We start from the raw sequence: 12177 nt of genomic DNA, 5'->3' as shown, positions 1-12177 counted from the left end.
TTCTATACAATATACCCCCTCCCCACACACATACATTTAGTCCAGGCAGTGGATATAAGCAGAGACATACAAAAACCCATGAACAATCCGTGTAACCTTTTTCATTCATCGCACCCCCCCTACTCTTTGGATAGGTTTCTACTGCCCCTTCATGGCCAGTCATGGGATTGCTCCAGCAGCACCACAAGCAAATGATTCCAGAGCTGAGCACATTTATTATAAAGCAACAATCCAACATTCGGAAGAAAAGAATCTCCAGGCGCTTTTAAAATAATTAATATCGGTTTCCGTGCATTTGGATTAAAATAAACAAGAGAAAGCTCTGCATATTTCCCAGGGCATATTCTCAAGTTCTATGAAACCTTTCCGCTGTATGCTGTTTGTTTACGCATCTTCTATGTGCAACCATTTTTCCTTATCTCCGTTGCTATTTATAACCTGCCTACATCTATGCTCTCACCTGCCTACACAGGCACCAGTTCTACTGCACTGGACTCAGTACCCCTGCCATGATGGTACATGCCTAGTGCTTCTTATCTATGGCTGGCAGCTCTCTGTAGCACTAGTGCAGGGGTGTCCAAACTGCGGCCCGAGGGCCACATGCGGCCCAGGATGCATATGAATGCGGCCCATCTTGAAACGCTTGGTTCCAGAGGAAATAGGAGGAGGGGGGGTTCTGCCCATTGCCCAGTTAGTAATAATAATATACAGTAATAATAAGTCTATTTAATATCCAGGTGTCCCATATTCCAGTGTATAGCTCCATCTGGTTATCCAACTGGTATTGTAGTTCTTTCCTGTGTATTTCCTTTACTCTTACAAATCAAACGTGTTTTTGTGTATTTCATGTGTGGCCCCAGACAATTTTATCATTTTCCAATGTGGCCTGGCGAGCCAAAAGTTTGGACACCCCTGCACTAATGGATAGGTCACTGGGGGGGGGGGGTAGTGGGATAATGTAACAGACCTCAGGCCTTTCCCTGATTTTTCTGCATTTATGTGTGATTTATAGTCTCTCACTGCCTGTTGGTCTGGGCTGTAATAGTGCCCAGGGTAACACACACACACATATATATATATATATATATATATATATATATATATATATTTATATACTAGTCATGGCTGGTGCAGGCCTGCAGCACATACAGAGGGCTACATAATGCAGCTTCATCCCATATCAGCAGCAGCACACAACGATGTTATATATCTATATCTACACACAATACACAGTACAATATACACAATACACAGTACAATACACAGTACAGAGCACAAGCCATTCCCCCTGTACATGATGTGCTACATGAGAAGGAAGGAGAATAAACTGAAAGCTATGGAGAACCAATAGAGCAATCTCTGCAGCCTCCTCTCTCTCACCTGTAAGCCAGCGCTCCAGAGACGTCTCGGGATGTGTCGCCAGTCGGTGTCCGTGTGTCTCGCTGCCTCAGTCGCACAATAGTGTAGGAGACGCCTGTCCCTGGGGCCTTCTGTCACTGCTTCTGCCTGGTCCCCATCTGGCTAATTGTAGTGTCAGGGAGAGGGATGGAGAGACAGCTGTGAGGGGGATGGGGAGGATGAGACTGCAGACCCCCAGTTCTCCCCTGTGATAGGACTGACACAGAGACCAGCGGTGCACCGAACTGATGCTTTAGGGGTGGGGGGGGTTTCGCGTGTTAAAGGGGGAGGGACAGTAAGATAGACACGCCCACCCATCTACGCATCCCAGCGGAGGTTAGTCACGCCCAAAGCAGCAGCATTAACCCTGTTCAGGACCAAGGACAGCGGCTGTAGATGAAGGTGACGTTGCGGTGCAGTTAGCGCCACATTAGCGCTCTCTATGTCGCTATGCCCGTGTCATTGATCGAATTAAGCTTCTGCTAGGATAGTAATGGATTCCTATATCCCAATGAACCAGTGTATTGCTGAAATGTAAGTGGCAGCCCATCAGATTTATAGATGCGATGCTGGGACTTTGGAACCCAATGCAAGGGTCACTCCAGGGCAGGTCTGGACTTGGAGTCAAAATAGGCCCAGGCATTTCAGGTACACAGAGGCCCAATCAGCTCACCATCAGACCACTAAATAGGGACTTTCTACGGCATCTTATGGCAGCCCCTCTGGCATTTGCCAGAACTCACAGATGGCCAGTCTGGGCCTGCTCCAGGGCTGTAACTACAGATAAAGCAGACCCTGCAGGACGAATAGGGGCCCCATTATGCCCTAATTAATTCATATGCAATTTCAATAAATAATGGTAAAACGTCAGCCATTTTGGGGGGCCTGAGAAATAATTTGCTGTGGGGCTGATTCAATGCTGAGACAATAAAGTGACCCTTTGCATTCTGCAATATTTTCTGAAAGTGCCCACTACTCCACTTTCCAAAAATCTTCTTTGCGTCTTATACAGGTGACGCTGCTGCCCACCACTAGTTCTGGCCCTGACATGTAGCTCTGATGTAAGGGCTCTTTCTCTCCAGCTCTGCACTGGGATTCAGATTATGACTTGCCATTTCTAGAACACAGAGGCCTAATAAATAGTGAGTGTCTATGGAATCTGGCATTTGCCACTATTAACAGATTGACAGTGTGGGCCTGTTTCCCATATACAGATTTTGGAGGCAGACACCATCACTCTTGGCTCATTGAGCAGCCCGTGGTCTGTATATAATGCCAGCAACATGGCTTTCCTCTGAAAAATGTCATTAGCCCAAGGAAAGGCAGTCAGTCATATGGTCCAGTCAGTCATTTGGTCCAACTCGATGTACTGGATTGTGTATACGACACCCAAATGTGAGTTCAGCAAAAGCCAATATATGGGAATGTCACTGTGTTTTGAGTATTTACATCTAATTCCACTACAGTTGATCCAAGTGCATTTTCACTGGTGTGTGTGTGTTAGGAAACATATAGGCCTCGTGATCATTTAATATTATTTTGTTCGACTTGCTAGAATGAGATTAAAGGGATTCTGTCATGATTTTTATGGTGTCGTTTTTATTTCTAAATTACACTGTTTACACTGCAAATAATTCACTCTACAATATAAAATTTCATTCCTAAAACATCAGGTGTATCTTTTTTAGTTGTAATATTGGTGTGTAGGCGCCATCTTAGCTCATTTCTCCTGGCCATGTGCTTTCAAAAAGAGCCAGCACTTCAGGATGGAACTGCTTTCAAAAAATTGTATGTGTGTGGATTCGGTTACTTCTTTTCACTGTTTCTAACGGACCTTGCCCGGTCTATGTAAGTCCAGCACCACCATAAGCAGGGAGAGTGAACTACAGGTGTGTGGAGGTTACAATATATGGAACTGCTATCAGACAGGCTATTGTTTCTCCTACTCAATGTAACTGAAGGTGTCTCAGTGGGACATGGATTTTTACTATTGAGTGCTGTTCTTATATCTACCAGGGAGCTATCTGGTTACCTTCCCATTGTTCTGCTGATGGGCTGCTGGGGGAGAAGGGAGGGGGTTTATATCACTCCAACTTGCAGTGCAGCAGTAAAGAGTGACTGAAGTTTATCAGCACACAAGTCACGTGACTGGGGGCACCTGGGAAATGGACAATATGTCTAATCCCATGTCAGATTTCAAAATTAAATGTTGAAAAAATCTGTCCACTCTTTTGAAAAACGATTATCAGTGCAGAAGTCTGCTGGAGCAGCACTATTAACTGATGCATGTTTTCCCATTTAAGATTGCAGGATCATATATCAGGACTCAATGCCATTGTGGCCTAGCAGTGCCCACATTGTCAGACATCACATTCACCTATAGGTCACTACACAAGAGTCCTAACATATTATCATAAAGGTTTTATGTTCTTTCAACCAGTGCAAATGGAATAGAACCAAACTCACATGACCCTGATGACTTCCATTCCATTAGCCACGTGTCTATGTAGAGATGTGGTTGAGACTCTGGGTGAAAGTGCCAACACAATGTGGGGTATATTGGCTACCTGAGGTGCTAAACTGCACAGGGTCAACTACCTCTAGCTTTTACCTTAATATGTTTTTTTCAAGGCTTAAAGACATTAATATGCATAAGGTCCTTCTAATTCATTTTGTAATGTGCAAACAGCAGTCAGATATTCATTGTAAACTAAATGGTAGTATCTAGATTTTTTTTAGTTTAGCTCACTTTGTTAGGCCACAGACTGGTCAGTTTCATTTATTATTAAGTGTTACCCATAGGCAATACCTGGTAATGGTAGATATCACAGCTCTGCAGCCAGAAACATCCAAATGGGCTCTTGTTTAGATACAAATAAGGCTATGCAAAGGCAGTGTCTTGTAGCCTACATCATCGGACTTCTGCACATCTCTGACAGATAAAAGGATTATGTAAGGAAAGAAAGAGCATGTGCGGCTACAGCTGAGTGAGTTTTAAGGACAAGCTGCATCAAGGGCATTCCCATCTTGTACATTAGAGGCGCTGGTTCCTAGCAAGGGACTTAGTTAATGTGTTGATACCCCATAAGTCTTTGCAATTTGTAATCTGATCAGTACGGTAAGGGCTGCTAATGGACTAAGTGGCTTGGAACCAGATGTGCACAGCAAGGAATACAGACACAAAGAAACTCCACATCAAGGGTCCACTGGACCCATGTCAATCAAATATGAGCTCATTTTCTATAAGATCAGCCCAGACATATCCCTTTACCTTAATGTCTGTGTGCTACAAAAATAGCATCATAACCGATGTATACAAGCAGCTGAGTACTTTGGCAAAAGGTTTAGGACATTCATTAGAGCACAAAAATATAAATATGCTAAAATATCTGAATTTTATTTATTTATGATGCAGAGACAAATACTTAGTGATTCTTTGTGAAACCTGCCCCCACAGCACCAACCCATATCCCCTGCCTAATACATAATTTCAAGATAATAATTAGCAGCAAAGCACTCAGGGTATATATTTTACTTATATTTCACACGCTTCCATTGCAGCCTGCCAGACAGTCCTCACTTCCAGTTGTCTAAAAATGGGGCCAATAAAAGACTTAGAGGCTGCTTTTGCTGATATTCCAAAACTGGCAAACAGCTTTAAAATTGCCAAGAGGATTGATCCACGGTAATGCTAACATCCCTCTTCCCGCAACAGTCCAGTCAGTTCCAAACTGCCCAGTGGTTAGGTGCATAGTTATTCAAACTTCTCTCTTCCCAGGGGAGCCACTCCAGGTGAGTCCAATGAGTTCCAAACTACCCACTGCTTTGATGCACAGTAATTCTATCTTTCCTATTTAGTCCAGGTCAGCACTTGGATATGGAGTCCTGCATACCAAGTACCCAAGAAGTGGGCCTAACTGGAGGAGCCCATAAGGATGGCAGAGGTTGGGGGGTGAGCAAGGTCTTCAGAGATTTGAGATACAGCTAAAATTGACACGGGAGGTCAGAACACAAGTTTCCTTTAATTTAAGCATTTAGGACTGGTGGGTCTTTGATCAGTCTTTAGCAATAGTGCTGTATCATATACCTTCTTTTGTTTTTTTTTTCACACAATGGTTTATTGAGAGTTAACATATTCAATTATATCAATTGTTCTGAAATGTCAGAGGGGTGTATATAATCTTTCCCTTTGTTGACAGCATGTTTTCAGCCGAGTAAGGGCTTTTACATTAGGCACTCGTGTCTGCTTGTTAGTTTATATGCCATAAGAAAATTATTTTTATTGATCCGCATTGTCTAAAATGGAGAGCTGCTTTATGTGTATTAGCTTTTTGTTCCTATGTATTTTCCTCATGTCACTGTCAAATGCTCAGCAAGGAGTTGGATAGTGGAATTAGAAAGTAGCAGACAAAGGAGACCAGTTTAGTCTGCCTTGTACCCTCTGGCATTGCATTCACTCATGTTTAATGGCCCTGGACAGTGTGTTTAGTGAACACTATGGGGAGTGATTCCATCTTGTCTAAATCACCAGGTGACAGACCCTGACCGTGGGTAATGTTACCTGATTATGTGCCTGAATACAGCCAAGTTGTTATTAAAGATGCCAGACTCCTAGATATACTTTGATCAGCACTCCGCAATGATTCAGCAGGTGATGGTGTAGTCGGCAAAAAGTGAACGGCGTATCGCGAGAGCTGCGATTGGATGGGAGACTGGACACACTGTGTGTGTCCGCCATTACCGCATTGTCGTAGTCGGTTTATACAGCTGGGTACCTAAACCTATTTACACAATCTATACAAATTTTGCCCACCAATAACTTCATCCCAAAGACAAAAGGTGGCCATACATGGAGAGATCCGCTCGTTTGGCGATGTCGCCAAACGAGCGGATCTCCCTCCGATATGCCCACCTCAGGTGGGCAATATCGGGCTGATCCGATCGTTGGGCCCTATCCTAGCGAACGGGCGGTCGGATCGCGGGACCGCATCAACGAACAGATGCGGGCCCCCATACACGGGCCAATAAGCTGCCGACTCGGTCTGTATGGCCACCTTAACTCATTTATTCATTGTCTGTTACCACATCAGCTGATCTTTCTCCGCAAGGACTTTTCAAGGCTGGTCTTGATAAAAACCTATTAATAATGAGTCATGGGGGTCCATTTATAAACTTTGTGCAGAAGTTTACGCAGTGAACATATTTGCCCTGTGCTTGTTTATAGTTATAACACTGGACAAGATTGGTGTATTTAAAGTGCGAAATTTTATGTACACACTGTGTTAGAGTTACGCCAAAACACTAGTGGCTGGCAAAATATTCACTAAACAGATTTGCATGCATAAACCAATTATATGCAAATAAATATACACTGCACAAACTTTATTAATGACCCCCATGTAGCCTTACAATGAACATGACGGCCTAAAGGGCCCCCCATCCCATTCTTACAAATGCAAACTAATCATAGAATAAAACACCATAGGACTCACAGAAGCAAGACAATATGCATTTTTTTCCCACAAAGCATTTTTCTTACAGAATTCCAGCATAGTAGTGTCTGCCAAAAGTGCAAATTATCCCCCACTTTTCATGAATCGTACTTGTCTTGTGGCATATGATTTCTACATGTGTAGATGGCATCACTGCATCACTAATAGCTTTAACCTCCAATTTTGACTGCTGCAACTTAGATGCATCCATGAATGCAACCTGTTAGAGGAACCCTGGAATTACTGCCAGGTTCAGGTTGCCAGTTGCTTAGAGTTCCTTACGGGGTTATTTATAAAAGTCCAAATGTCGAAAAAACATATCGAGTTTTTTTATATATAAAATCTGAATTTTTAGTGAAAATTTTTTTTTGAATTTGTTGTGATTTATTATACCCAGAGGATGGCAGAAGTCAGAATCCGAAAATCCAGCATCTCTGACCTGCCAAGGTTGTATATAAGTCAACTGGAGAAGTCCCAAAAATATCCTGATCTGCGCTGGGTTTCATGCAAAAATCTGAAGATTTCGTCGTTTTTGGGCAAAATCTGAATAAAATCTAAATTTTTCGGGAAGAAAATCCAAAAAAAATGCGCACGGTTCAAATTTTCGTACAATTTTCACAATTTTTTCCATAACTGAAATTTTTTCAGGAAAATTAATTGATAAATAAGGGGAAATAACCCGTGCGATTTGGTCACAGTATATTTCAGAAAATAACGAGATAACTTTGGATTTTGATAAATTAACCCCTAAGTGTTCATATATTCATTGATGCGCAGTTTATCAGAGCAGGCTGAAAGGGCGGAATGCCACTCGCTGCAAGTTGTTAGGAGCATGTAAGGGTGCAAGTGCATTTGTAAATAGTATTAATGCATATTTCGTTTTGCATCTATTCTATCACAGTAGATCTTGAGATCATAAATGAACCCAAATTTGCCCATCTGGTAACAGGGAATGCTTCGGCACAACTTGGCAGCAAGTTTTAGAATAACAGTGGTAAAGCATTAATATCATTGAAGTGAATAAACAAATAAGATCACAACAAGCCTCAAATGAGACCATTGTTGACAACAAGCTATTAATAGAGCAAGTGCATTCCTGTATGGTAATTATGCTCAGCACCCCCCTGGGACAAAAGCCTTTCCCCTCAGAGACCATTGCATAGTAAGGCCATGCTTAAAGCTATTTTCTCATTCACACTGTCAATTATTCATCATTATGATTCCTTAATATAGTATCATGTAGCATGAGAAGTGCAAGAGTCCTACTGTGAATCAGCATCTGACAGAGAGAGAGAGGAGTAAAGTCAACAGTATGAAGAGTAATGAGGCTGCCTATGGAATCCAATAAAAGAAGCCTTATATAAATTTTGGTCTGTGGACCCACTTTAAGAATGAGCTTCCAATGCCCTGCTTAATAGTGTTAAATATAGATTTATTCCCGGGAACCCCTTTTGCCATATTATGAAAGGCCCAACCTATTCTGTTTTTTTTTTATGTAAAATGTATTTCAGTGAGAAATAATGGAGGACTTGCTTTACAAAACCCCAGGTATATGTACAATATCTATAATTACACTACAATATTTTTAGACATTAATTACAGTCTTACAAAGAAATATTAATGTGTAATATCCCTGGTTAGGTTACAGTTACTGTAGATTTATAACTGCTTATGATTGTGGTGTATGTCTCTAACCTGCATTATGTGAAATATAAAGGAATCCCAAAACAATACCCCAGAGTGGTACATGAGTAAAGTGCCAGAACAACAGTCTCCTAAAGACATTCAGAAGGGCCTTCTTGCCTTGTGTAAACTATTACACACCTAGAAACAGATAAGTTCTGAAGAATCCCATTGTATACTACAGAGCTTATCTGTTATCTACTGTGTATCCTGAGCCTTTTCTCCTTTTTCAGCTTTGAATGGCTGCCCCCATGGCTACACAGCAGCTTGTTTATATGAACTATAGTAGCCAGTTTTTCCAGTGCAGCAAAACAGTACCTAATATTTTCATGACTTTCATTTTTCATTGTTACTGTTTATTTAAATCAGTTTTCATCATATTACCCCAGGATTTCTGATGGCAGTGTATATCTGAAAAGCCTTATGGGTATCCAATAACAAATTCAAAGTGTAGCTTATCTGCAGGAAGGGAGGCAGTAATAAGGTAAACAATGTAGTTGGAGGAGCTGTTGAAGACTGCATTTACCCCAATAAAGGATCCCTTGTAATATGAAATGTTTCTCACGTACATTGACACACACAAATGGCCTCAATTACAGACATGACATTAGTTATTTATATTAAAAATGACATATATTGCAACAAAATAGAGTATCCAATCCCATTGAAATAATTTTGATTGTTGCAAGGGTGTGTTTTTCTAGAAACACACACACATGCACTTTACCTCCCCTTTACCCTTCTAAAATGTCCAGAGATGCATAATAAATAGGTCCCATGTAAATAAGAAACCATACCAGTAATGGATACAATGTAATAAGATCGGAATAAGATAAAAAAGGAAAAAAAGAAAATAAGGAAAAATGTACGAAACCCACAATTAGTATCCATAAAGTATACTTAGGCACTACACCCCTTTTCGGAATTTAAATAGGGGTATTAAATCTTCTATTTGGTCTTTTAGGTTTTTTTTAATAGAAAGATTATTGTATATATATATATATATTTTGTATATTGTGTTTTAACTAATTCAACAGAAAAACCTTTTTAAAAGTTTAAAATAAAAAAGTATTTTAAAGTAAGCCCACTAGGGGTCACTATAATAACTTGTATAAAACTACAGCTGTTTGTAATGGAACGTCAGCCTATGATTAAGGGATTTTATCCCGAAACGCGTTAGGTATGTGATCAGCTACCTGCTACAATAAAAACAGCCCAGAAGTGGCGTCTATTCGGATTATTGCGTATGATACAGTGGGGACACTGGAGACTGAGCACCTGGCATTGGGAGAAGTCTGCGGTGAGCCTGAGTGGTCTCTATTTTTGTTTTTTTACATTGACACACACACCTGTAAAATAAAGGGCAGTAACGTTAATGCAATGAATAGCGTTTGTGTTGAACATATTGTTTTAATTAAGAAACAGCTATGAATGCCAGTTCTTTCTTGCATTAAAAGGGCAAACAAGGAAACAAATGAATTTCACTTTCCAACTTCCTGGTTCTTGCAGGCAAAAAAAAAAAAAAAGTTCTGTACAAAAAACAGATAATGCAGGATGAAATTTAGTTGGGCTTCTTCCAAAGGTTTTCTGCAAAGGAAAGTACATGAGGCATCAATTACAGGGAATTTCAGTACAAGAGATTGTAAATTATTGTTTAAAATGAAAAGCCAAAATCAATCCTACCGAATTTCCGTGAGTTCTGGTATTAGCACCTATAAAAATTGAACCTATCCCTGCCTGTTTTTTTACTTGTATAAATCTATCGGAGTAAATTAATAAATGTTAAAAGAATTGCTGCCAGGTTTAGTAACTCATAGGTGACCAATAAATGCTCTCTGTTATGGGTTACTAGAAAAGGGGCAAATCGTTTTATTAAATGATCCCCTACTAGAGCAAAATATCTCCTCTCATGCACACCATTTTATCATGACTGATTCTTGAAGTTGCATGCAGTGGCATAACTAGAGTGCACCAGGCCCCCCATCTTCAGAGGGGCCCAGCACATAATAATACATAATACAGTGACATCATCAACCTGTCTGGGAGACTCAGAGAAAAGGCCTTGTTATGTCAGTTCCATTACTTGCTGAAGACATAATAAAATAGAAGCTCCAAAATTTGCCCAGATTTATCAACCCACAGAAACCAGTCAGATGTTTTAAAAAGCAGTGACTGCTCCCTGCTGATTCTGTAGTTAACTGTACCTAGATCAAGATTGCATCTGTTATAATATCACCCCAATGATTCCAAAGGAAGGAAGGAAAACAAGTTTCATGGTGGTGTATTTACACTTTAGGATTAAACTGGAACTATATAAAAGCAAACATCTTCTCATATTTCTGCGACCCAAGGGTCGCCCAAACAAATGTTAGGCTACAAAAGGAGACCCAAGCCTATAAAGTCTGTAAGCTTCTCTTTTAGCAATACAAACCCTTGATGTTTTAAAGAGGTGATTCACCTGTAATTTAACTTTAAGTATGTTATAGAATGGCTATTTTTATGTATTTTTTCAATTGGCCTTCATGTTTGCTTTTTTTAGTTTTTGAATTAGTATATCTTCTTTCCAGCTTTCAAATGGGGGTCACTGACCTCATCTAAAAACAAATGCTTTGTAAGGCTACACATTTATTGTCATTGCTACTTTTTATTACTCATCTTTCACTTCAGGCCTCTCCTGTTCACATTCCAGTCTCATATTGAAATGAATGCATGGTAGCTAGGGTTATTTTGACCCTAGCAACCAGATTGCTGAATTAGCAAACTGGAGAACTGCTGACTAAAAAGCTAAATAAAGCAAAAACCACAAATTATAAAAAAGGAAACCATTAGACATCACTCTATGGGGCAAATTTACTAACCTCCGGAAATTCGCCAGCGACAGCTTTGCTCACATCGCCACACTTCACCAGGTAAAAATTCGCTAATTCACTAAAATGCAAAGCTGCATCCAGGGCACCGAACGATAATAAAATAAAATAAAGTTGTTATGTTGCCCTACACATATGCCCAGTGTATAGTTTATGTGCTACATGTAAGGAAATGTAGGGGGTACCCTAAAAAAATGTACAATCTTTTGCAGCCTTTTACTTTGAAAAACTAAAAAGTCGCCAGCGTTTTTTGGGACTTAGAAAAATGTTCACATTTTTTTTGAGGAACTCCTATCTACTCTATTGCACTTCGCTGGTCTGAGGTGGCGAAGGCAAGTCTGGCGCAAGAGGTAATCTTCATTAAAATCCGTATCTTAGTGAATTTGCGTAGTTACGTCCATTCGCCAGATCGAAAATCCGCCTGGCGTTAGAGTGTGAAGTAGCACCAGAGTCTCTTTCGCTAGTGAATTTATGCCCAAAATTACATCACACGATTTTTCGCCAGCATTAGTCACTTCACCCTTTAGTAAATTTGCCCCAATACATCATACAAAAAGTTAAGCAAAGCTGAACAACCCCTTTAATAAGTGTCCCTTTAAGAATCTTATGTATTTAGAGAAGTTCTGTACAGCAGGGACTTCCTTCCTCTTGCCTCTTAGTGCTTAAATTTGATTGTATATGTAAAAGTATTTATGTATTTTTTATTATTGTATTGTTTTAATGTACAGCAATGGGTA

At 40.3% G+C, this 12177-nt stretch overlaps 1 protein-coding gene across 1 annotated transcript in view; it reads right to left on the bottom strand.

The window, feature by feature from the left end:
* map3k12.S (mitogen-activated protein kinase kinase kinase 12 S homeolog) overlaps positions 1 to 1653 on the bottom strand; it is a 56498-nt gene extending 54845 nt beyond the window's left edge. The window contains 1 exon segment of the mRNA NM_001100941.1: positions 1381 to 1653. The gene's annotated coding sequence lies outside the window, so the exon portion shown is untranslated.
* Positions 1654 to 12177: the final 10524 nt, after the last annotated feature.

This window comes from Xenopus laevis, chromosome 2S (genome assembly GCF_017654675.1).
Source record: "Xenopus laevis strain J_2021 chromosome 2S, Xenopus_laevis_v10.1, whole genome shotgun sequence".
In the NCBI taxonomy this organism is placed as follows: Eukaryota; Metazoa; Chordata; class Amphibia; order Anura; family Pipidae; genus Xenopus; species Xenopus laevis.
Note: the sequence above shows the minus strand (reverse complement) of the source record. Positions and strands in the feature narration are given on the sequence as shown.